General features: G+C 39.0%; 1 protein-coding gene and 2 non-coding genes across 3 annotated transcripts in view; 1 reads left to right on the forward strand and 2 right to left on the reverse strand.

Moving 5' to 3' along the window:
* The window catches only part of LOC132891954 (protein NLRC5-like), an 888,139-nt gene that overhangs the window by 551,987 nt on the left and 312,462 nt on the right, over window positions 1-23,690 (reverse strand). The window lies entirely within an intron of this gene.
* On the forward strand, window positions 6,383-6,574 carry LOC132897419 (U2 spliceosomal RNA). The gene has a single exon (XR_009656314.1). It is a non-coding gene; the product is annotated as a U2 spliceosomal RNA (small nuclear RNA).
* On the reverse strand, window positions 7,805-7,919 carry LOC132895610 (U5 spliceosomal RNA). Its single transcript, XR_009655788.1, has one exon. It is a non-coding gene; the product is annotated as a U5 spliceosomal RNA (small nuclear RNA).

Raw genomic sequence — 23,690 nt, forward strand, 5'->3', positions numbered from 1 at the left:
GACATTACCAGAGCCGTTGTGTCAGGTGTTGTTGGTGTGAACTACTCTGGATTAAAAATACTGAACTTTTCTGGCCAGTTTTCCCCATGATACATAGTGCTCAATTTTAATTATTTTTAATTAATTAATTATGCATGTACATAAAAATGCATGTTATTTTGCTGGATGGGAGCTCAGGCAGTGGCCTTTTACAAAGATGAAATGGATGAATAAGAAAATGGCAGCAGTACATACATACAATCATTCAGATAGAAAGGAACCTGAAAAAGAAATTTCTAAGCCAACTCTTGCTTGACTTTCCCCACTATATAATTATCACGCCTCCTGTAGATTTGTTCACATCATGCGTGTTTTTTGTTTTTCAGTCTGTCTGTGAATTGTATATAAGTTGTAATTGCAGTTGTGTGTGTGCTTTACACACTTCCACCTTCCCTGAGTCAGTTAATCCTTTCCTTTACAAACCCGAGTCCCTCCGTCTCTCATCCTGATGCCTGCACTACTAGTAAAATGATGTGCAGACAATAATTTGTGAACTAATTTGATATCTTTCTGCCCACCAAGATTTGTTTTGCTCATTGACAAAAATTATAGTGTATTTTAGAAATATAAGGGGCATAGCAGTTCAATATATACTTTCAAAATAAATATTCAGTTGGATGCTTTTGAACATTGCTGGTCCTCTCTAAGTTGCTCTGGACATACAAGCATATTATAAACCACACAGAATTACAATTATTAGCTATTATTGCTGAAGCTATTTGCTGTCTGAATGACTCAGTATGCTTCTCAAAAACAAACTGTAGGCAGGTATTAAATGGGGGGGCAGAGTTCCCTTTCCTTTGTGATTTGTAAATGGAAGTAGAAATGAGATGTGTTTAATGTGTTTAACCCCTGTTACAATGTTAGTTTTTGATGTAAAAAAAAATACATCCAAAATAAAAGTCAGATCAATCATACCAGATTTTATTCCACCTTTTAATGTGATATAGAAACCATCAAAATCAATGTGAAAAACAAATAGAAACATTTTAGGGGGAAAAACTTACAATAACCTGGTTGCTAAGTGTTTTTTTTTCTTCAATTTGAGAGATAAAATTGTGTATTTTATATTGAAGCGAGTAATAAGTTCATACACTCTAAGAAAGGATGTGTTAAAACTAAAACAAACTGTTAACTTCTTACACATCAGTGGGTGAGTTTTGGGACAACGCTTGTTGTGTTAATTTTGACAGTGAATGTGTCAGGAAGGTTAATATGAAGACGTGTAAACTTGTAATATTAATACATTATGTGCTGTATAAAACAAATAATTGGCCCTCATTTATGAATTGAACAAACTGGGCGTACGGTCATTTCCACGCAAAGCTCGGCATTTATCAATGTGAACGTGAGCGGAGTCTTTGATCAAATCTCATGTCAAGTCTTACCTCATGTATGCAAGTATCGAAACAGTGCAGATGTGCCGTGCAGCACAGTAAATCTGGCTGAGTGGAGAAGTGTTATTAGACCATATATTCTGACTGGCATGTAAACATATGCAGCCACATATTCATCACTTAAAATATGGAGCATATGGGAAAATATCACATTTTGTAAAGGCCTTCATTGACTATGAGCTTGAATTTGGTCGCTTGTTGATGGCAGCGCTGTTGACCACAGCAGTGAGTTCTTTTCATACTGGTATTGGATCTGCACTGGTTTCTACATTAGATTGATAAATGAGGGCCATTGGGTTGAATGCTGTGAACAAATACACAGGTTGTGTTGATTTTAAAACTACACATAACTATGGGTAAAACAGCTGACATTAATACAAAATGTGTAAATTGAAGTGCTACACAATTTGTGTCAATCTTCTACAAGGAATTTTAATCTCCACTAAGAACATTTGATTAATTAAATAATTTCTCTGATTGATTTGAAAATACATGATAACTGGGCTTGGTACTGGATGGAGAATGAAAAGTCAAAAGTAGGAACTATTAAAACACAACACCTTTGTGTTGGCTTCCACTGTTCTTAATCCAGAAATGTAACGGCTAAATCTGCGTGAGCACTACATTTCATTTCATTACATTCATTTCATTTCATTTCATTTCATTTCATATACCGAGGTCATCACTGTTCTGATACACAACTCTGCTGCAATGCACATCTAGATTCATGATTTCAAGCTTGCTGATGGCACAACAGTGTTGAGCCTCATCAGCAAAATGATGAGTTTACATACAGAGAGAAGGTGGGCAGTTTGAGGACTCGTGTAGAAGCAACAACACCTGGACATAACAGCAGATCTTATTTTTGACCTCAGGAGGCCCCACAGTGGTTAATGTGTGTCTGCGCACGTGATCATGGGATTCTATGAGTCTTGGGTTGCACATCACTGAGGATCTCATCTGGGCCAAAATAAATCCCTGCAATGTCTTAATTTCCAGGAGGGACTGTACCCTTAGTACATTCATTCCATTCATGGGATCAGCAGAGAGCATCCTGTGCAGCTGTACCACTGGACCACACCATGAACAATTAGATAGAAAGCTTTACAGAAAGGTCTACAGGGTGTGTGGTTGAGACCAATTCTGAACTTGAGTGATGTAGCTGAGGATCTGTACGAGTTCAGGGTTTTTTGTCAAGTTCAGCTATTTGCTGTAATCTCATCTCATCTCATTATCTCTAGCTGCTTTATCCTTCTACAGGGTCGCAGGCAAGCTGGAGCCTATCCCAGCTGACTACGGGCGAAAGGCGGGGTACACCCTGGACAAGTCGCCAGGTCATCACAGGGCTGACACATAGACACAGACAACCATTCACACCTACGGTCAATTTAAAGTCACCAGTTAACCTAACCTGCATGTCTTTGGACTGTGGGGGAAACCGGAGCACCCGGAGGAAACCCACACGGACACGGGGAGAACATGCAAACTCCACACAGAAAGGCCCTCGCCGGCCACGGGGCTCGAACCCGGACCTTCTTGCTGTGAGGCGACAGCGCTAACCACTACACCACCGTGCCGCCCTATTTGCTGTAATGATTTGTGAATAAAAAAAAATGACTTCATTTTCACAGCAACACATTTTTCAGGGTAAATTGGGACATTGTTCATTTCAAGGAAACAAAATAAAACCAAACCAAACCAAAAAAAAAAAAATCCTTGGTGTGTAAAAGTCTTTTCTCTTTCTCCACAAGATGGCATTGTCAGTTATCTTATTGTGGCCCAAACACAAGGACCCTGCTCACGTCACTGAGAGATTTCGACTTCTTTGATTATGAATACTGCTTTTCACAATAATATACACTCTCTTCAATCATACAGATTACTTTTATATGTAATACATTGAAAAAATACACAGAGATTGTACAGATAAAGAAAAGAGGCCTTTATTTGTCACATATACATTCAAGCACAGTGAAATTCTTTCTCTGCATTTAACCCATGTGAAGCAGTGAACAAACACACACGCACACAAGTGCGCAGTGAACACACAACATCCCCATAGCAGTGGACAGCTGCGCTACAGCGCCCGGGGATTAATTGAGGGTTCGGTGCCTTGCTCAAGGGCACTTCAGCCATGGCTGTAGAGGGAAGGGAAAGTGCTGTTCATTCACGCTTCCCACCTACAAATTTTCCTGCTTGTCCAGGGAATCAAATTGGTGACCTTCTCTAACCTTTAGGCCGTGGCTGCCCCAGAGATGTGAGATCTTATTGCAGTTGTGTTCTAGTCTTGATTCTGATTATTCGATCAAGCTGAATAGTATAATTCTCAACTCATCATCAACAAAATGACTTGTTTCTCTGAATTAATGAAGAAAATTGAAATTGCAGTCAGACTATAAATACAATTTGTTAATAATGTGTGATGTGTAATATATTTGTCTCCAGCATGGACAAGCACATTACAGCTGCAGTGAATAAAATGGGCTCTGGACAGGTTCACTTGTAATGGTGGCACTGGTGGTGTTTGTGACTGGATAATGTAAATGTTCTATTTTGCTTCCACAGTTTCATGTTAAAATGATAACTAGCAATCAAGAGATTTTTTTTTTTTTAGTTTCCAGGTTTATAAAGCAGAACAATCATATTTAAATTATATGAGGCAAATGAATGAATGAATGAATGAATGAATGAATATTTATTCATTCATTAATTGAAAGAAAGAAAGAAAGAAAGAAAGAAAGAAAGAAAGAAAGAAAGAAAGGTAGGCCTGGCAGCACACTAGGCTACAGGGAAGAAATAAGAAACACAAAAGAAATAAAACATCCAGTCTCTCTCTCTCTCTCTCTCTCTCCTGAAGACCTCATGGTTTGCTGGAATCTTTCATAGTATGACCAAGAGCAGCAGCTGGTTTTTTCCTCACCTCAGTGAAATAACAGGCTTTGTTATTACAAATTTCATAAATAAATCACGTTATAATAACAATAGCAATAACTTGTTATACTTTTTTTTTTCTATCATGACATTTTTTTCATAGCAATTTCTGGTAAGGCCAAAGCCCCTAATGCAGTAAAACTACTTATAAAACATATATAACAGGAAATTTAAACATTTAATAATGTATTGATTAGATTATATTTTTACAGACTAGAATGATTGATTTTTCATAATTCCATGAATTCTGCTGACAGTCGGAGTTGAAGACAGGTTCCCCATGTGAGGCTGAATGTAAAGCCAGGATGCTTCAGGAAGAATCAACAATCTGTCAGTAACAATGGTGACACTGTCATGTGGTGCTGTGGGCTGGAGCTTCATGAACCTTTATGATGTGAACATATCATAGTACAGAAAGAATACTTTCACTCAGCTGAGACCATTCATCATGTTCACTGTTATATTCATGTGTCTGTGGCTTTCACTTGGTGAGTTAACTTTGACTTTTTGTCACTGCAGAAATATTAAGTGTTGAATTAGTGATTTATTAGTCTGTATGGTGGGAAGAAAAATCAGAATGTGGGTCTGACTTATGTCGTTCTGGCTTGGTGGTGGAAATGATAAAAAACATTATGTTCTCTTCTCTATGACAGGTGACTCCATGGCAGAGTCAATAAAGCCACTTTTCACTCAGACAGTTATAGATGAAGGCAGTGATGTTACTCTGTCCTGCAACTACGAAGCAAGTCGTACCTTAGACTACCTGCACTGGTACAGACAATATCCAAAATCCAAACCTGAGTTCCTTCTTTATATATCACAAAGTGGACATAAAAGTGACTCAATCCCACCACGTCTCTCTGCTGAAGTTGATGAAAAGAATAAAAAAGTGGATCTGCTCATCTCCTCTGCTGCTGTATCAGACTCTGCACTATACTACTGTGCTCTGGCGCCCACAGTGACAGGAAATCCAACTGCACTGTACAAAAACTTTCACACAGTTATGTTCCACTTAAAGCTGATCAACTTCCAAAGTTACATAATTCCAGATAATATCAATGATAGAATGAGCTAAAATAAATAAATGGGGGGTTCAATAGATCAATAAAATATATGTCTTTTGGCTTGGTCTCCTGCTATACTGTAAATAAATAAGACATGTCCAGGGTATTTACATGAAACACCGGGATATTTAAATAATCCTTCAGTGTCTTCTAGGAAGACATGGGTGTACGTATATGGAGGATGTAAGAAAGCACGCATGACTATTATAAAGACACCGGCGTCTATCAGTAGACACAAGATGCATCTTCAATTGGCCTATCAGCTTGTAAGTATGATCTCCCAAGCCAAGTATAGATCTTTCACAATTTATTTGGGCACGAGCTCTGTTAAATGTTTTGATATTAGGAAAAAAAAGTAATAGCTACATATCTGTACTAAAAAAGAAGATAAACCCAACCTTACAAGCTGCATATAGGCCTACTGAAACAAACTACTTACTTTAGATGGGCCTGTTAAACATGTCCCTGGCATCTTATTTGTTTGTATTATTCACTCTTTTTTTAAGTTTGGTTTTCTTCATCATTTCACAGTAATCACTTATTAAAACTCATGCAGCAAACCTAAGTCTGAATTCAAGACACCAGCATCTTCATGAACCGTGCTGAGAAACACTGTGAGAAACACTGGGGTATTTACCATTGCACGCGAGTCAGCAGCAGTGATAACCACGTGATGCTGTTCAACCAATCACGGAGCAGCGCGGACATTTTGACCTGCAATTCACATCCAGCAGTTTCTACCAGACTCACAGTCATTGCTCGCTCATCATATATTTTTGGTTCATTGTTACCAGTAGATCGAGCTTGTATAATGGTTAATATCAATAATTTACTGATTTGTTAGTGTTACGGTGAGAGTATCATTCTGCTGATTGCCTTACATTATGTGTGAAGCCTGCCACATTTAGCTAAAGAAAATCTGTATTGGTGTCACCAGACTAGAAGCATGCTAACCTTTTTTAGCACTTTTGGCTAAGATCAAGTGTAGTATCTGTTTTTATCAGTTTAATACCTGATATGTTCTCTAAATGAGGATGTTATATTAAACAGATGTTTAGAACAGGGAGCTGGAATAGGGGCTTGCTCCTTCTGCTCCACACATCAACCTGCTATTGTAGTACCTCCAGGAATGGTGCCCTTGTTCCCAAAACAAGGGAAAACTTTTTTTTTTTTGGTGTACCAATTTAATGTTTGATATGTTGTCTAAATGATGATAATGTATTAAATGTACTGTAAGAAGTGATTTTGGAGAGTGGTAAATATAATCTATGCAAACCATATAAAATGTACTCAATTATTGCAGTCAGCCAAGGAATTATAAAGTAATGGGTAAATTATACATATGCTACCTATTCGTTAACAGTAACAACCGTTACATGGAAAAATACGGTAAAATATACCCCAAAGCCGTGAGTCCTGTGCTCCAAATTGCGCATGCGTCAGACTGTGCGTTTGAGTGAGCGGGACAGGGAACTCTCGGACTGCCATCTTCCTCTCTCCGGCTGTTAGTTAGTGAGTTATACCGTAAAACAGGTTCATTACTTGAAATGTAGTGTGAAGCTGTTGTACTACACTTTATTTTGTGTTTTTTGATCATTTGGTGCATCATTGCTGTATATAAACAAGGCAGTTCAGTTATTTGTTGTATAAATGCACCTGGACTGCAGATTTGGTCAGTCCATAAACAACATTTGAAGCTGTTAGTTAGTGAGTTATAAAACAGGTTCATTACTTGAAATGTTGTGTGAAGCTGTTGTACTGCACTTTATTGTGGTTTTTTTTGATGATTTTATGGATTAAAAACATTGAGATGATAAACCATCTGAAAGTCTTTTTTTTTTTTTGGGGGGGGGGGGGGGGGGGGGTACATCTTACCTGCTCTGAATAAGTAATGGTTACTAACTGATATTAATGGCCTTTGATTAGTAATTATCAGGTACGGTATTACCTACGGTACTAGCAAACAAGAGATAATTTTACCCAATTTCAATGAGAAAGTAGCTGTTTAATAGATACATAAATGTGAGGTAAATTCTACCCAATTTATTTAAGTATTTCATAGCTTTTTGTTTCAGTTATTTTATACTCAATATATGGAATTAAATCTACCCCAAACAAGTCAATGCAAATTGTTACCTCAGATTTATTGGGTAAATTCTATAGGTTACTTTTTTCAGTATATTTTTGAGAGTAGAGAGCTGGAATAGGGGCTTACGCCTTCAGTTCCATGCATCAACATGGTATTATAACAGTTCTATTGTTCCAAAAATTACAGCTGAATCCTTTTGGAGAGAGACATCGTTTTGTGTGTGCAGGCGTGTGTTTCCATGTAAAAACCTCGAGATTTCTAACATTCGATCACCAAAAATATACAGCTCTGCCAGAGTAAAGCCTGCAAAAATAAGTTGAACTCATTAACGTTCCTCTCCACGGAAATCTTTAGTAAAAGGTGAAAGATTTATGCATCAATGAAGAGAAACCTGAGCTGCACTTAACACTGGGTCAGGTTAGTGACACTATTGGAGGTGCAGAAAGCTGGTAGAGGGTAAGGTGGCCTGGGCCAATCTCTTACACCTTTACAGCTTTATTAGACATTGCACACAGGCAGAGAAATCTCTGACCAACAAGCGTTTTTGATTAATAAATAAGTAAATAGGGGGTGTTGAATTTTGAAAAGGAACAGTTGAGTGTTGTGTGATCTGTCTAATGAAAAAGTAGGGGAAAGAATTACTACAGACTAACGGTCCAGTTACGTGTTGAGCATGGAGAAAAAAAAAATATATATATATATATATATATATATATATATATATATACAACCCCGATTCCAAAAAAGTTGGGACAAAGTACAAATTGTAAATAGAAACGGAATTCAACAATTTACAAATCTCAAAAACTGATATTGTATTCACAATACAACATAGATAACATATCAAATGTCAAAAGTGAGACATTTTGAAATTTCATGCCAAATATTGGCTCAGTTGAAATTTCATGACAGCAACACATCTCAAAAAAGTTGGGACAGGGGCAATAAGAGGCTGGAAAAGTTAAAGGTACAAAAAAGGAACAGCTGGAGGACCAAATTGCAACTCATTAGGTCAATTGGCAATAGGTCATTAACATGACTGGGTATAAAAAGAGCATCTTGGAGTGGCAGCGGCTTTAAGAAGTAAAGATGGGAAGAGGATCACCAATCCCCCTAATTCTGCGCCGACAAATAGTGGAGCAATATCAGAAAGGAGTTCGACAGTGTAAAACTGCAAAGAGTTTGAACATATCATCATCTACAGTGCATAATATCATCAAAAGATTCAGAGAATCTGGAAGAATCTCTGTGCGTAAGGGTCAAGGCCGGAAAACTATACTGGGTGCCCGTGATCTTCGGGCCCTTAGACGGCACTGCATCACATACAGGCATGTTTCTGTATTGGAAATCACAAAATGGGCTCAGGAATATTTCCAGAGAACATTATCTGGGAACACAATTCACCGTGCCATCCGCCGTTGCATAGTTCAAAGAAGAAGCCGTATCTAAACATGATCCAGAAGCGCAGCCGACTTCTCTGGGCCAAGGCTCATTTAAAATGGACTGTGGCAAAGTGGAAAACTGTTCTGTGGTCAGACGAATCAAAATTTGAAGTTCTTTATGGAAATCAGGGACGCCGTGTCATTCGGACTAAAGAGGAGAAGGACAACCCAAGTTGTTATCAGTGCTCAGTTCAGAAGCCTGCATCTCTGATGGTATGGGGTTGCATTAGTGCGTGTGGCATGGGCAGCTTACACGTCTGGAAAGACACCATCAATGCTGAAAGGTATATCCAGGTTCTAGAGCAACATATGCTCCCATCCAGATGACGTCTCTTTCAGGGAAGACCTTGCATTTTCCATCATGACAATGCCAAACCACATACTGCATCAATTACAGCATCATGGCTGCGTAGAAGAAGGGTCCGGGTACTGAACTGGCCAGCCTGCAGTCCAGATCTTTCACCCATAGAAAACATCTGGTGCATCATAAAATGGAAAATACGACAAAAAAGACCTAAGACAGTTGAGCAACTAGAATCCTACATTAGACAAGAATGGGTTAACATTCCTATCCCTAAACTTGAGCAACTTGTCTCCTCAGTCCCCAGATGTTTACAGACTGTTGTAAAGAGAAAAGGGGATGTCTCACAGTGGTAAACATGGCCTTGTCCCAACTTTTTTGAGATGTGTTGTTGTCATGAAATTTAAAATCACCTAATTTTTCTTTTTAAATGATACATTTTCTCAGTTTAAACATTTGATATGTCATCTATGTTCTATTCTGAATCATCTCATCTCATCATCTCTAGCCACTTTATCTTGTTCTACAGGGTCGCAGGCAAGCTGGAGCCTATCCCAGCTGACTACGGGCGAAAGCCAGGGTACACCCTGGACAAGTCACCAGGTCATCACAGGGCTGACACATAGACAACCATTCACACTCAATTTAGAGTCACCAGTTAACCTAACCTGCATGTCTTTGGGGGAAACTGGAGCACCCAGACGAAACCCACGCGGACCCGGGGAGAACATGCAAACTCCGCACAGAAAGGCCCTCACCGGCCACGGGGCTCAAACCCAGACCTTCTTGCTGTGAGGCGACAGCGCTAACCACTACACCACCATGCCGCACGCTATATATATATATATATATATATTGTATATTAAAAAACAAACAAAAAACCCTCAGTTTCACCATTTGATGTGTTGTCTTTGTACTATTTTGAATGAATAAATGAATGAATGAACCCTTTATTGTCACTAGTCACAAGTACCAGCCAAATTAGCCGTCAACCTTTATTTTTAATGAAATATAGAGTTTTCATGATTTGCAAATCATTGTTTTCTGTTTTTATTTATGTTGTACACAGCTTCCCAGCTTTTCTGGAATTGAGGTTGTACTGGATTATGACAGTTACACTGATATGATTGACAGTAAATGGGATGAGCTGCTTTTAATCAGTTTATCTCCAGTTGTATTTCTCTACCACTAGAGGCTCCTGCATACACATGGTCATCTTCACACACAAGAACAACTTAAGTTCCATCCTTTGTGGAATGTATGCACTGTTTATGCACAAAACTATGTGTCCACAAGGTTAATAAATAGAGTGCAGATGTTTCGGAAAACCTGAATCACTGCAAGACAGGAATGGTGATGAAAATTCTCATCAGCATTTTAAATCATCTTTAATCATGTTTAATCTTTAGAATAAACAGTTTAACTAGTCAGCAGGCTGATCAAACTCTAACCATGTATTTAATCACAACCCAGTTGACTAACACAGGAAACACCTTAGGAATATTGATGCAGTTAGACTGATATACAGTGGAATAGGCTCATTAAAATCAAGTTAAGCTAAACAGTTAAATTGTGGTAGTTAAATTCTATTATGCAGCAGATCACCTCAACAGCAAGCAGTGTACATTTCCTAATTTTTTTTTATTTGTTTGTTTGTGATTGATACATGTCATGCCTTAGGAAATTCCATGTAATTCCACTGAAATGCAATGGAATGCATTCGTTAAATAAAGTGAAAATAAACAGTTACTGTATATTTGAATTAATTAACTGTTTATTAGTTCAATGCATGTGTAGCATTAATGAGCCTATAATGTTCCATAGAGAAGAAAATTATCGCACTGTCTGCTAATATCACATAAACTACAGAAGCTCCTTATACTCATGAACTGTGTAATATTATCAGAACATTCAGCAATGTGGAATTATCACACATGATTAACTGTATTATCTACATTCAATGTTTGTTTTAATGATTTGATTTAAATAATTATGACTCCATCTTTTTAATTTCTAATTAAAAGATGGCAGAATGTACAAGATTATTCACTGAGAGACTGATGCCAGAATTGATATGGCTGTGAAAGTAGGTGGAGCGAGATGTGGTGAGATGCAGTTTAGACAGTTACACAGAGTTACTGCCATTTATATCGACTGCAAGAGAGACACAGCAATCATGTTACTCTTCTTTGTTTTTATAGTTGTTAAAACCTTTGGTAAGTCATTTATATTATACACAAACTTCAGGTGGATGCTGGAGATTCTTGTACTGACACCTAAACATGATGATTTAGTTGGTTTTCAAAAAAAAAAAGTCCTTAGATAATGAAAATAGAAATGTTGATGTTGTTGCAATGTCTTTACTGCAGGTGCTGTTGACAGCAGCATCACACCAGACCAAACCATTATATCTTCAGCTGAGGGCAGCAAAACCACACTGACCTGCACATTTGATGACTCGGCTAGAGATCTCCACTGGTATCGACAAAAGCCTCAATCAGGACCAGAGTTTCTTCTGATGATTATTATATCTTCAAATTATATCACTGAAGCTAAACAACCTGACCCAAGACTGTCTATCAGACTTCGTAAAAAGGAAAAGAAAGTAGATGTGGAGATCTTTCCTGCTGCAGTATCAGACTCTGCACTGTACTACTGCGCCATGGAGCCCACAGGGACACAAAACTCAAACACACTGTACAAAAAGTGCAGACTGATTTTTTTTCCCTCAGGAGGGAGAGCTGTTTACCTGTTTCATTCAAATACAGTTTTCTGTCTGAGTTCACAAAGTTTGATATTTATTTGCTTTGAATATCTACAACCATCATCTTTGGTAATGCTTTCTTTGAGCAATTAATGGGGGGAAAGTTACACTTCCTATGATGATGTAACACAATGTTCAGACCTTAATATGAAGAAATAGTTTGAGATTCTGATTCATAATTTAACACGATGGTTTCCACCCTCATTATTTAACAGCTTATAAAATAGCACTTGATCCAGTACACTGATGTTAGCAGTCAGCTTTCTCAGGCAGCTGTCTGTTCCTCCGATTGATCTGACGTCTGAAGAAGAAGAACTGACAGCCAAGTTAGCAGCTAACAAGCAATCTGTAACAGTCCCTGATGTGGCTGGAGCACAGAAGCACAGCAGGTGGGAGTTGATGTTCACACACACTTTATTTTTCCTATTTTCTTTGCTTTTCAGCTTTAATCTCATACAGTCACACACAACACACACGTGTTCTAGTCGAGAGAGCTCCCCTTCTCTGCTCTCCCCCTCATTTTACCGTATGCTCCGCCATCTCTGCAACACACACACACACACTAACTGACAACAGGTGTAATGATATGGCCACTCACCTTCCCTGACCCCGCCCTCCATGCACAAACTGATGCTTGGCCACGCCCCCACTGCCACACTATCAAATTCAGTAAACACAAAGCCTTGTTGAATAGAAAAGAGCTCTCAGATGCAGTGTCTTGCAAAAGTATTCATCCCCCTGGTGTTTGTCCTGTTTTATTGCATTACAAGATGGAATTAAAATGGATTTTTGGAGGGTTAGCACCATTTGATTAGCACAACATGCCTACCACATTAAAGGTGAAAATTGTTGGTTTATGGTGACACAAACAATAATTAAGATAAAAAACAGAAATCTGGAGTGTGCATAGGTCCCCCCCCCCCCAAAAAAAAAAAGTCAATACTTTGTTGAGCGATCTTTTGCTGTAATTCTCTATTGGAATCTATACTTATGACTTTTTGTTTATTCTATTGAAATAAATATATTATGGGGTGGCATGGTGGTGCAGTGGTTAGTACTGTCAATTCACGGCAAGTACTGTAGGTTATGGGTTTGAACCTTTCTGTTTGGAGTCTGCATGTTTTCCCCGTGCCTGCGTGGGTTTCCTCTGGGTGCTCCAGTTTCTTCCCACAGTCCAAAGACATGCAGATTAGGTCAACTGGGGACTCTAACTTGCCCATAAGTGTGAATGTGAGTGTGAATGGCTGTTTCTCTGTGTTAGCCCCACGATAGATTGGCGATCTCTCCAAGGTATAGACCCTTTTCACGTGACGTCATGACAAACGCGGCCACCATTTCGGACATGTACTACCAGTAGTTTACCACAGCCAGCATTGAGGAACAGCAGCAAAGAAAGTGTTTATTTTCAGCAAGACTTCCATCATGCCACTATATTGTTGTGCACCTGGATGTAGTAACCATCAACAAACAAGGCAAAGGTTATCATTTTATCGGATCCCGGTAGATGCTGACCGACGGAGAAGATGGATAGCAGCATACCAGCGCTTGTGTAGTGACCACTTTGTTGGAGGTAAGACGAATAAAATTAGCCAGAAAAGGCATTACATTGCTGTTAACATTCTGTGGCGGCGAGTGTGTAACCAAATAGGCTAAAATAACCCATTGTAACCTCTTTGTTCTTCTGTAGTAGCTATTAGCTAACGACATTAGCTAGCGTTGTGTTCCTTTGCTGTTGGTAGACTGTAGGACAGATCAGAGGCAGTGTCCTACAAACAGCGCTTAATTTGAGGGGGAGCAAGCCGGAGCGCGCTCCGGAACCTCGGGCGTTGGCTCCGGCAGCTATTTACACTGGATCCGGTGATCCGACACCTCTTTTGACTATGTAACAAAAAAAAAAAACCCACAAATAATTAAATAAAAAAATGCAAGTTTATTTAGTGTTAATGTCTGATTTTGATATCTGCCTTGTTGGTGATTTCTCTCATGAAACGACATCCACAAAATATCTGCAGATGAACTTAATTTGCAGTGTTATTACAAAACATGCCCAGAAGCGCAGCGCAGCGCTGCACCCCCCTCCCCCCTCTTTTTTCCCCCCCGCACCGGAGCCGCTCATCCTCTGCGCTCCGGGACCTCCCACTTTACAAATTAAGCACTGCCTACAAATAAGTGTTCAAAACAAGAGGAACATGTATTTGTCTCTTAAATCCAGGACGTTCCCTGTAATCTCTAACAACGGTTGGAGAAAGTAATGGCAAATAGTGAGTGCACAAGCCATAGAAGGTAAACTGTACACAGTGCCAGGGCAGTGTGATGGTATGTCTACTTTTAGATTGTGTTAGCTTATCAATGAACACACTCGTCACTCGATGAGTTTCACGTCTTTACGACGGATACTTAAATGTGTGTTAGGTATTATTGTTGCAGTCTAAGCAGTCATTGTAGCAGCTAGATGAGCGAGAACCGAAAGGGTCTGTGCCATAAACTGTTATTTCTGTACGGCGTTGCTAATGTGTCGTTACTGTTGTTATTTCTCCCTCTGCTCGCCCTGTAAATGCCCTACGTCGCTGGATAGCGAAGGTGTTTTCTGCATCTCGCTCCTTTTTCTTGTATGTTCTCCGTTTGTCGCCTTCCTCGCATTCAAACCAATTCGAGCCGAAGTCCGCTACATGTCCAAAATGGTGGTCGCGTTTACGAAGGTCACGTGACTGAAAAGGGTCTATACCCCTCCACTGTCAGCTGGTATTGGCTCCAGCTCACCCGACACCTGCAATGAATAAGTGGTATAGAAAATGAATGAATGAATGAATGAATGAATATATTATAGTGGCTCATATTTATCTATAACTCTTTTCCAACAATATTATCACAAATTTCAGCAAAACATGTACATTAACAGAATTAACATACATCATAAACTATATTATCCGCATTTAATATTTGTTTTAATGAATGGATTGTTACTCCAGCTTTGTAATCCTGCTGCAGTATCAGACTCTGCACTGTCGTCCTGCACCCTGGAGCTCACAGTGACACAAAACTCAAACACACGGCCTTCTCCAAACTCCGTCAGATTAGGCTGAAGTCAGATTTAATTTAAACTTTATTTATTGATATTAATGAGCCAATAGGAAGTCCATACAGTGTTCGACAGCAGCACTTCCTGGGTGTGCACTTCTTACAGATGTGTTCCCTCATGTGGAAAGTTCAGCACATACAGCACTATTATACAGAGTCCTCACAGAGCTGTGTTCAGAAATGGCTCAACCATACAATTTACTGCACACAGTGAGATACATCCCACTGATTCTCACTGTCGCAACAGGTAATTAACTTTCATCAGCTCATCATTACATTAATTAGTACAATCATTAATTATTATAATACATTTTAACTGCAAAATCATTGTATTAATTAATACTCATGTTTGTTATCATCTAGTAATTTCTTAATTTCTTAAGTCTGTATTTGGTTTAAAAAATACTTCACTGATTTATTTATTTATATTCTCTTTTACAACAGGCAATTTTGCAGACAAAATTTGGCCGACAGATGAAGATGCCAACATTGTCAGGAAAGAAACAGACACTGTTACTCTGAAATGTTCATATGAGTCAAGCAGTGAGAACATTCGGCTTTACTGGTACAAACAATATCCGAACAGCGCACCACAGTTTTTACTGTATAAAGGAGCAAGGTCAATCTCCTACCAGAGCACTCCTGATGATCGTCGATTAGAGTCAAAAACAACCAGAGACTCCACTGAACTTACTATCAGAGGTCTAAAGCTCTCAGATTCTGCGCTCTATCACTGTGCTCTTAGAGAGGGACCACAGTAATACAGAGTCAATAAAAGGCTGTACAAAAACATACAAATGATATATATGAAGCTTCTAAAACCACAGATTAAAGATACTCACTTTACCAACTTGTCAGTTAACCGCAGACACAAACAGCATTTGTGGTAACACATGCACCTGGAGGAAATAGAAGAGAATAATAATGAGGGATTAACACAACAACTCCACATTAATCACAGTGAATTCACAAACCTACATGTTTCATTCTCCAAAATCTTTTAATGACACTTCCAGAGCCATTGTGTCAGATTTTGCTGGTTTGCACTGTGTGGAATAAAACTAATGAACTCTTTTCTGGGTTTCCCCATAACCCACTGTAATTAATTTTAATTTGTACATTCATTTGTTCATGTGTTTATTATGCATGTAAGTATATATGTACAAACAGATGTGACTATGATCATAAAGATACAAAAAAAAAGAAATAGAAAAATAAGAAAATTCCCAGTGGAATTTGCTTTTCCTTTTTCCATCGCAAGATTTGATTCGACTGAACTTTGATGAATATGGGTCATGTATATCATGTAAAACAAAATTATGTGATTAAGGGACGATGACTCTGGACTTTCATCAAGCACTATTTTTTTTCCATTTATTGTGTGATTCAAACTTCCAAACATGCATTTAGGTGGACTGGTCACACTAAATTTTCTATACACTCACTGTCCACTTTATTAGGAACACGTGCACATTCTTGCAATTATCTCATCAGCCGATTATGTGGCAGCAGCATAATACAAAACAATCATCCAGATAGAGGGCAAGAGCTTCAGGTATTGTTCACATCAAACATCAGCATGAAGAAAAAGTGTGATCTCTGTGATTTTGATCATGGCATGGTTGTTGGTACCAGAAAGACTGGTTTGAGTATTTCAGAAACTGCTGATCTTCTGGGATTTTCACACACACACCAGTCTCTACAGGTTACACAGGATGGTGAAACAAACAAACAAATAAAAAACTGAGTGAGCGATAGTTCTCTGGATAGAAACACCTTGTTTATAACAGAGGAAAATGGCCAGATTAGTTTGAGGTGCCAGGAAGGATGTACGAACTCAAATAATCACTCTTTACAAATGTGATGAGCAAAAAAGCATCTCAGCATGGACAAAACATCAAACCTTGAGTTGGCTACAATAGCAGAAGTCCACATCAGGTTCCACTCCTGCCTGCCAAGAACAGGAATCTGAGGCTATCATGGACACAGGCTCACTCACAAACTCCATAGTTCAGTGGTGAGAGCACTGGCCTTGTAAACCAGGGGTTGTGAGTTCAACCCTTGCTGGGGGCTGGAAGGGATATTCTGAAGGTAGAAAGATGATGAAGACAAAAGAAGGAATGTTGAGAACACTGACAGAAGTGCTGCTCATGATTTCTCATCACCTGAAGATCACTTTCTGCTGGTGACAATGGCTCCATATGGACAATCTGAAGATCAGTGAGATTACTGTGGATGAGACTGAGGGCCTGAAGGTGTCTTTGGTGTGCAATTTCTCCAAAACACTTTGCACTCAAGGCTCCATCAATGCACATTTGATAACATCAAAAAAACATCCTTGCTATGGAATTTTTCACAAAGACAGTTTAATTATAGCCCTGATTGAACACAGCAAAATCAGTAAAGCCATAGAGATTTTCTGAAGAAAGTAACATGAACCTGCTTTCCTCCACACATCTCACGCAACCATCTCAAATGTTGAGCAGGACACTGCAGACATGAAAAAGTCAAACCTTTGAAGGATATAATGAAATTCCAGCAACACAAAAACAATTATTTGTTGGTCTAGGGGTATGATTCTTGCTTAGAGTGCAAGTGGTCCTGGATTCAAATTCCAGGTTTTACCTTAAATGGTCGACCTGGACTGCTGGTAACATGGATTTCACTTGGCTGCATTGTTCTTAAAGTGCTAATCTAATGAAAGTTATATCAGAAAATCCCCAGTTTTCTGTGTGTGATGTGCTCAAATATGCTGTAAAGTTGGTGGACAAATAAAAAATTGGTCAGGAAAATATTTTTATGCATCTGAATTCTGTTCCAAAAAGCTTGTCCATCATTATTAGATCGTAGCGAATTACAGGTCGGTGGCGCTGCATACGTGAAGTTATTTGCGCCAATACCTTCTTTTATGTCCACACGGACTCTATACTATTATCTGCAGTGGCGTGCATTCTTGATACCAAGTCTTTTGAAAAAGACACCAAAGCTCTTCAAATTCATCCTCAATCTTTGGTTGGCTGTCTGAGGATGATTTAGAACCTATAGCCATGGAGAAAGAGGCGGACAAATACTCAAGCCAAGTCACTCGTGAAGAAGAAGAGCAACAACTGCACCAGCTGTTTTCTGGAACCCGGGAAATGAATACATGGCACAAATCATAGTTTGCTATTTTTTTAAACTAATTTGGTGTTCAACTTTCACAGTTATGATAAAGCAGTGTTGCTAAATAATGGCAATAAATATTCACTTACTCTCACTTTACAGTGCTGGAACTGCAGGAGCAGGTGGCGCACAACAGGCAGGAAGTTGTTAGGATTCACCTCCAAAACTAAGTTGCTCAAAGTCCAGAGTGCTAGCTATTACACCATGGAACTAAAACATTGCTGTAAGATTGTTTTCACCACCAAACTACTGGAATGGACCAGGCAAAAAATTAAGCATGCCTTTGGTCAAAGACTTAGATGTATGCAAACCACACATACTCCTCAATGCCAAAACCCAGGATTGAACCAGGGAGCTTTAGGCTAACGCACTCACTACTGACCTATTCCAGCAAGCCTTTCATAATGAGGTCATGTCTCCATCCAAGCACGGCTCTGATATTTTTTTCTAGGGAAAGCCCTGTAATCTAAAACATAATTATGTGATCAGGAATGGCTCTAGTGTGATGGTGTATTAGGGCCACTGTAGCTATTTTTTTTTTTTTGTACAGAGCTGGGGTGTGGGGATAATATGCTGAGGAAAATTCAGAATTTCTGAGATTACAGTTGTAAATGTATGATTAAAAAAACTCAGATATTCTCTCAGATTGTAAAGTCATACATTTTCAAGAAAAGAAGTCACAAATTTATGGGAAACAAAACTCGTTAAACAGCGTCTTTGTCAAGTAACCACTTCACTTTGCAAGGTTGGATCAACATCATCATGACACAGATGCCATAGATTTCCAGAGTTATAGGAAATGCAGTCCTTCCTCATCAGTTGCACAATATAAAAGAATAAAGTGTCAGTTTGAAATGGCTCAGCTGTTAACTATAACTGAGAGTTATAGGAAGTGCAGTCTGTGTACTTGACTGCCCCCCACTATTTTTCAGTTTTCTCATCAATTTTTTTTTCTCATACATTTGTGACTTTTTTCTTGTAAATACAACCCCGATTCCAAAAAAGTTGGGACAAAGTACAAACTGTAAATAAAAACAGAATGCAATGATGTGGAAGTTTCAAAATTCCATATTTTATTCAGAATAGAACATAGATGACATATCAAATGTTTAAACTGAGAAAATGTATCATTTAAAGAGAAAAATTAGGTGATTTTAAATTTCATGACAACAACACATCTCAAAAAAGTTGGGACAAGGCCATGTTTACCACTGTGAGACATCCCCTTTTCTCTTTACAACAGTCTGTAAACGTCTGGGGACTGAGGAGACAAGTTGCTCAAGTTTAGGGATAGGAATGTTAACCCATTCTTGTCTAATGTAGGATTCTAGTTGCTCAACTGTCTTAGGTTTTTTTTGTCGTATCTTCCGTTTTATGATGCGCCAAATGTTTTCTATGGGTGAAAGATCTGGACTGCAGGCTGGCCAGTTCAGTACCCGGAACCTTCTTCTACACAGCCATGATGCTGTAATTGATGCAGTATGTGGTTTGGCATTGTCATGTTGGAAAATGCAAGGTCTTCCCTGAAAGAGACGTCGTCTGGATGGGACCATATGTTGCTCTAGAACCTGGATATACCTTTCAGCATTGATGGTGTCTTTCCAGATGTGTAAGCTGCCCATGCCACACGCACTAATGCAACCTCATACCATCAGAGATGCAGGCTTCTGAACTGAGCGCTGAGAACAACTTGGGTCGTCCTTCTCCTCTTTAGTCCGAATGACACGGCGTCCCTGATTTCCATAAAGAACTTCAAATTTTGATTCGTCTGACCACAGAACAGTTTTCCACTTCACCACAGTCCATTTTAAATGAGCCTTGGCCCAGAGAAGACGTCTGCGCTTCTGGGTCATGTTTAGATACGGCTTCTTCTTTGAACTATAGAGTTTTAGCTGGCAACGGCGGATGGCACGGTGAATTGTGTTCACAGATAATGTTCTCTGGAAATATTCCTGAGCCCATTTTGTGATTTCCAATACAGAAGCATGCCTGTATGTGATGCAGTGCCATCTAAGGGCCTGAAGATCACGGGCACCCAGTATGGTTTTCCAGCCTTGACCCTTAAGCACAGAGATTCTTCCAGATTCTCTGAATCTTTTGATGATATTATGCACTGTAGATGATATGTTCAAACTCTTTGCAATTTTACACTGTCGAACTCCTTTCCGATATTGCTCCACTATTTGTTGGTGCAGAATTAGGGGGATTGGTGATCCTCTTCCCATCTTTACTTCTGAGAGCCACTGCCACTCCAAGATGCTCTTTTTATACCCACTCATGTTAATGACCTATTGCCAATTGACCTAATGAGTTGCAATTTGGTCCTCCAGCTGTTCCTTTTTTGTACCTTTAACTTTTCCAGCCTCTTATTGCCCCTGTCCCAACTTTTTTGAGATGTGTTGCTGTCATGAAATTTCAAATGAGCCAATATTTGGCATGAAATTTCAAAATGTCTCACTTTCGACATTTGATATGTTGTCCATGTTCTATTGTGAATACAATATCAGTTTTTGAGATTTGTAAATTATTGCATTCCGTTTTTATTTACAATTTGTACTTTGTCCCAACTTTTTTGGAATCGGGGTTGTATCTCAGACTATTACCCCTTCCACCAGCTCCATATTTTTGATACCTTCAACAGCCCTAATATGCCATCGTACTCTATTTGAAATGAGATTTAAACTTTCAAACATGTTTGTAGGTGGTAGGCTAATTGCAGATAAGTGTGAATGTGTGTGTACATGGTGTCTTGTGTTGTTCTTGTGTCTGATCCAGGATGTATTTCCTGGTTTTATGCCCAGTGGTGTTTGGATAGACTCCAAATCCACTGCAGTCCTGACCAGGATAAAGCAGTTACATGAACATTTGTTGGCTGCAGCTGTAGAGTGGATTTGTAAATGATTATATAATATACCAAACTTGAGGATTTTTGATGGTTGCTCTGTGGCTTGGTTCCACAAGGTTTAAAATTGTAGTTTTATCAAAGACATAGACTTGTACTGATAGACCGTAAAAAGCCAACATGTAAGATGAAGAAGTAATTAAGAAGCAGAGATCTGTGAGAGGGCAGCATGGTGGTGTAGTGGTTAGTGCTGCCGCCTCGCAGCAAGAAGGTCTGGGTTTGAGCCCCGTGGCTGATAAGGGCCTTTCTGTGCAGAGTTTGCATGTTCTCCCTGTGGGTTTCCCCCACAGTCCAAAGACATGCAGGTTAGGTTAACTGGTGACTCTAAATTGACCGTAGGTGTGAATGTGAGTGTAAATGGTTGTCTGTGTCTATGTGTCAGTCCTGTGATGACCTGGCGACTTGTCCAGGGTGTACCCCGCCTTTCGTCCGTAGTCAGCTGGGATAGGCTCCAGCTTGCCTGCGACCCTGTAGAACAGGATAAAGTGGCTAGAGATGATGAGATGAGTTCTGTGAGAAGAAACTTAAAATGCTTTGTTTCACAGAGAGGATGCTGAAGTCAATCCCAGCTCAACACCTACGGGGAATTTAGAACAGCCAGTCAGCCTGATTCATATGCCTTTGGGAAGAAACAGACACAGGGAGAATATGTAAACTCCACACAGAAAGGCCTTGAACCCAGACCCTTCTTGCTGTAAGGCAACAATGCTGACCACTGCACCACTCTGACCACGTTATGCTATCTTCAATTTGACAAAAGTTGTGTAAAGCAACAAGAAAGACCTTTTTTTTTTTTTTAGTTTATGCCTATTGGGTCTCAAAACTTTGCTATAAATTCTACCAATGGTGTTTAAATAAAATTCAGATTCTTGGGGCAAAAACTGTATTTTTACTTATGTTGCTCTACAGGCTGTAAGAATGGCAATTAAGGAATAACATTTATTTTCTATATGAGTATAGTATTATATAATATTAGGTGGCACGGTGGTGTAGTGGTTAGCGCTGTCGCCTCACAGCAAGAAGGTCCTGGGTTCAAGCCCCGGGGCCAGCGAGGGCCTTTCTGTGTGGAGTTTGCATGTTCTCCCCGTGTCCATGTGGGTTTCCCCCACAGTCCAAAGACATGCAGGTTAGGTTAACTGGTGACTCTAAAGTGAGTGTGAATGGTTGTCTATGTGTCAGCCCTGTGATGACTTGTCCAGGGTGTATACCCTGCCTTTTGCCCGTAGTCAGCTGGGATAGGCTCCAGCTTGCCTGCGACCCTGTAGAACAGGATAAAGCGGCTAGAGATAATGAGATTATATAATATTAGTATATTGTACAAATGCATCATTTTTGTTTTAGAGAACTGAAGTCTGAAGTTGAAAGTTGTTTTTTTTTTCCTCCCAAAATTTGGCAAAGAATTTTAATGCAAAAATATTTCTGCAAAACACAAATTGTTGACTCAGTTTCTCCCTCAGATTTTTTAAACTGAGCACTCAATATAAAACACACATTTGTAAGTCAGACTAACTTCCATTCGTAATGACTGAGAACTTGATTTTGAATTATGAGTGAATGTAACTTTATTCAAACACAAATTTGTAGGTTACATCCAATTCAATTTTCAAATACAGGGAATGTTAAATACTTGTTCCTATAACAAACTTCTCTAAAACACACACACACACACACACACACAGTTGTATGAACTTTAAATAAATAACTTGAATTTTTATCCAAAAGTACAGTTTACTCAAATATTTGTGTGTGGAATGTTGACAGTTTTTTTAAGCTGAAGTGACCACAGTGTTCATACAAGAGTATGAATTAAAAAAAAAAGGTTGTCACAAGAAAGGAGTAACAATATATGAATTCATGATCTAGTGTATTTTATTGTTGATGGTATTTTTCTATATATTTATAGGATGTTAAACAAGCAGACTGAATCAATAAAATTAACATTTTCATTCTGAGATGAAGCAGAGTTGTCATGAATATGAATATGAGTGGGCGGAGCAACATGTCGAGACGTCAGAGAAAATCTCACATGCACAACACAGGCGTCTATTTCTAAAGCTAGAGGTCTGAACTAAACACTCAGAATAACGATGTTACTCCTCTTAGTTTTCTTCAGTATCACTGATATTGGTAAGTCATATACATTACACATGAAATAATAATTTTTTTTATCATTAAGAAGCACAATTTCTGTATGAATATCTGCATTTATGATGAAAATATCACAATATTCTTATAATGGTTTTTTTTTTTTTATAACAGAGGCTGCTGACAGCAGCATTAAATCAGACCAAACTAATGTATTTTCAACTGAAGGCAGCAACACCACACTGTCCTGCACATACGAGTATACTGGATATACTGGATCAGAGACCAGTCTCCACTGGTATCGACAAAAACCTGGATCAAGACCTGAGTTTCTGCTGCTGATTCTTGAAAGCAGTGGAAGTATCATACACACTCAACCCCCTCATCAACGACTGTCCATCAAACTTGATAAAACGAGTAAGAAAGTGGATCTGTT

This window comes from Neoarius graeffei, chromosome 1 (assembly GCF_027579695.1).
Source record: "Neoarius graeffei isolate fNeoGra1 chromosome 1, fNeoGra1.pri, whole genome shotgun sequence".
In the NCBI taxonomy this organism is placed as follows: Eukaryota; Metazoa; Chordata; class Actinopteri; order Siluriformes; family Ariidae; genus Neoarius; species Neoarius graeffei.